The 3,727-nt window shown below is 44.5% G+C and overlaps 1 long non-coding RNA gene across 1 annotated transcript in view; it reads left to right on the forward strand.

Moving 5' to 3' along the window:
- The first annotated feature begins 2,826 nt into the window (after positions 1–2,826).
- Positions 2,827–3,727, forward strand: part of LOC103379648 (uncharacterized) — an 11,068-nt gene continuing 10,167 nt past the window's right edge. Inside the window, exon 1 of the long non-coding RNA XR_521605.3 lies at positions 2,827–2,958. This is a non-coding gene — a long non-coding RNA (uncharacterized LOC103379648). The remainder of the gene's footprint in view (positions 2,959–3,727) is intronic.

The following is a 3,727-nucleotide window of genomic DNA, read 5'->3' on the forward strand; positions in this document are numbered from 1 at the left end:
TATATTGTGACAAAGAAATTGTTTTTTGAGGAAAAACAGCTGTATATTAAAGTGAAGGCCACTAGATGGCAGCATTGCAGCTCTATCTTAATAATCAGGGGATTGGATTGGTTGGAAATTAAGATTTTGGACAATATCGGATATCGGCGAAATGTAAATATCGGACATCACTAGTTATGTTGTAAATCCCAACATGGCATGAACACAAACAGAACAGTTTTTCTTTGTTTGTCAGTGTTGCAGATGCAGTAAAAATGTTTGGTTCAGTGTTTGGAATGATAAAAACCAACCCCAAAAACACGCCGAGAACCAGATCTGCACGGTTCAGATGCTAACCTCGCTGTAACTAAGCACTTGTAGTTTTAGCTGCGCAGCAATTACAGCCTTGAATATTGTCATAACAACTCCATAAAAAGAAGAAAAGTCCCAAACTCTCCAGAAGACGCAGATCTTCAGCTTCCTGTTTGCTGTCAGATCAGCACCAGGGACAGCTCCCAGCAGGAGCGCCTTTGTTTTCAGTGATTATTCTGCAGCAGTGACTTCTTAAATCCATTCTGTTTAAACTTCCTGACACTGTAAAGGTCAATAACGCAGCAGATCGTCTGCCTGCGTCTTACTTTTCCGCTTCACGTCATCCTTACGTCCTGACATCACAGGTGACGTCATCACGAAGATCTTTTTGACGCTTGTTATGACATTCAACCTTCAACCTGTGTCCAAACAGCTTCATCTTCTGATTGGTCAGCAGTTGATCGTTAATCAGATTTCACTGTCTCGGATTTTTTTCTCTTTTCCATTTTTCTAACATTCTGTTTTACTAAAAGGCAAATCAAGGGGCTGTGACCAAAAAACAAAAACAGTCACCAACACCAACACAACAGATCCCTTAGACCAGGGCTGTCAAACTCAATCATATATATATAGAAATATAATCACCAACATTGTTTTTGTGGGCCGGATTGAACCCTCTTGTGGGCTGGTTTTGGCCTGCGGGCCGTATGTTTGACACCCCTGCCTTAGACTCTCCATCTCTTCATAATCGACATGTCAAAAACACACAGTTGAACCTGCCTCGGTCTGAGTTAAGGTTTCACCACAGCTTCGACGCTCGCTGCTCGTCTGCCTTAATGTTTTTATCTGCTCTTCAGTTTCAATAAAGGTTGAGTTGCTTCAAACGTTCACACTCTGAGGTGACCTGTTTATATTATCGCTTGGGTCAGTAAATATATCTGCATATATATATAGATGTATATTTGTATATATCTATATATATGTGTATGTATATATATATGTGTATATATGAATATAATTATATATATATTTATATATGTATATATGTATGTACTTACATATGTATATATAATATATGCATACAAGTATGCAAATATATAAATATATACATACATGTATGCAAATATTTACAAATATATCTATATATGTACAGATAGATAAAACTGTATTAATCCCTTGTGAGTAACATTTTGGAAATTATGTATGTCATATATTCATACATGTATGTAAGTATATGTGTACATTAACATGCATATATGTATGTAAGTATATGTGTTTAAATATTATATATGTTTGTATATATATGTATATATTTATGCTTATATATATGTATATATGTATATCTATATATATGTGTATATATGTATATCTATATATATGTATATGTATATGTATATATATGTATATATATACGTATATATATGTATATATATGTGTATATATATGTTTTTTGGGAGGGTTGTATTATTTATATCTCTCCACCCCCCAAAAAAAATGTAATTAATATTTTTACTCTGCTCTCGTGAAACAGAGAAATGTGGCCAAAAACACCATCTGTGGCTGAGGCGGTGGAGAATTAATCTTCCTCCGTTAGGTGGATGGTATGTAAAGGTTAGAGAACCTGCTAATGTAACGAGCAGACAAACTAAGAACACAACACCAGGACATATGGTCTCATTAATCTCCAGACTTCCCTCTCTTTGTTTCCTGGTCAGGATTAATGCTGCACTCAGCTCAAAACTTTGGTTCCACGTCAGAGCGGCGCACCAGAGTTTCGGGGTCACACTGATGAGACAGTACCGCCCTCTAGTGTGCAGTTAAGGAGGGAGCTCAGACCTCAGCGATTCGGGGTCTGAACCCCAGTGAGTGTCCTCACTGGGGGTGAGACCCCAGTCTCAGGTCGCTGCCACGGGGGGGGGGGGGGGGCACAGGTGCTGCAGCACCCCCTGCAGGAATGTCAGGGGAGGAAGAGCAGAGAGAGGAGGGGGAGTTAAGAGTGAGGAGTCTCTCTTGTGGAATGTTTGGAGGGTGTCTTTGACCTGGGCTCTGTCCACACGGCTCACCTCTGTCTCATGGACCTTCTGTCTCTCGTCGCCATCCACTCCACCCTCACTACAACACCTTGATGTTCTTCATCTCCTCCACCCTCTCGCTCCACCTTTCCACCTTGGCCACCTTCATCAGGACCTGATTCCCCAGCTCCTCCTCCACCTCCCCAGGTCTTCCTTCACCTCCCCAGGTCCTCCTCCACCTCCCCAGCTCCTCCTTCACCTCCCCAGGTCCTCCTTCACCTCTCCAGGTCCTTCTCCGCCTCCCCAGGTCCTCCTCCACCTCCCCAGCTCCTCCTCCACCTCCCCAGGTCTTCCTTCACCTCCCCAGGTCCTCCTCCACCTCCCCAGGTCTTCCTTCACCTCCCCAGGTCCTCCTCCACCTCCCCAGGTCTTCCTTCACCTCCCCAGGTCCTCCTCCACCTCCCCAGGTCTTCCTTCACCTCCCCAGGTCCTCCTCCACCTCTCCAGGTCTTCCTTCACCTCCCCAGGTCCTCCTCCACCTCCCCAGCTCCTCCTCCACCTCCCCAGGTCCTCCTCCACCCTTCTTCAGAATCAAAGCTCCATCCAGAGATCTCTGTGTGAATCAAAGATGAGTTACTGCGTTGACGAAGTACAGGTATATTTGCATCTCCTACGTTCACACACACACACACAGAGAACGAAGGTGACAGTGTCAGATGTAGCTGTGAACACACACACACACACACTCTGGGGGACGTGCCATGTTCAGGACCCTCGCTGATGTCACACGTCTTCATATAGCTCACAGTACGAGCTCCTTTGTCATTCCCACATTAGTGCCATCACTTTCACTGTTACACCCAGCGCTAACAAGACACACACACACACACGCACACACACACACACTCTCTCGCCCTCTCTCCCTCTCTCCCTGCGTGGTGGTGACATATTGAATCTCACCAGGCTGATGTGCTCGGCTGATCAGCGCCTCACGCTGGCAGCTATTAAAGTTCTTCTCCTCCACACTGAGACGCGAGGGTTGATGGCAACCCGCTCCGCAGCGGAGACGCCGCCCTGGCTTTTAAACGTGATACTTCACTACGCAGTACTGTGAAAGTACTTTTTTTTTATGTTTTTTTTTTTATTTTTGAAACGGAGTGTTCAGTCCAAATGTCACTCTGTGAGTTCACTTCATGTCATGAACCCATTCTGCTGTTAGAGACGTCCACTCCACACAGTGTGTGACAGACTGTGGTGCTCAAACTACGGCACGGGGCACTCTGGGTGCCACGTGTTGTGCTGCTAGAAGTGGAATTTCTTGGACCAAACGAAGAAAAAGAATTTAAAGAACCAAAATCAGAGATTTGAAGACCATCAGATACCATTGAAGTTCTGGGAGGTGGGGGAGGGTTTGTGGGGGGGGA

Source organism: Cynoglossus semilaevis, chromosome 6 (assembly GCF_000523025.1).
Source record: "Cynoglossus semilaevis isolate Cse_v1.0 chromosome 6, Cse_v1.0, whole genome shotgun sequence".
Taxonomy (NCBI): domain Eukaryota; kingdom Metazoa; phylum Chordata; class Actinopteri; order Pleuronectiformes; family Cynoglossidae; genus Cynoglossus; species Cynoglossus semilaevis.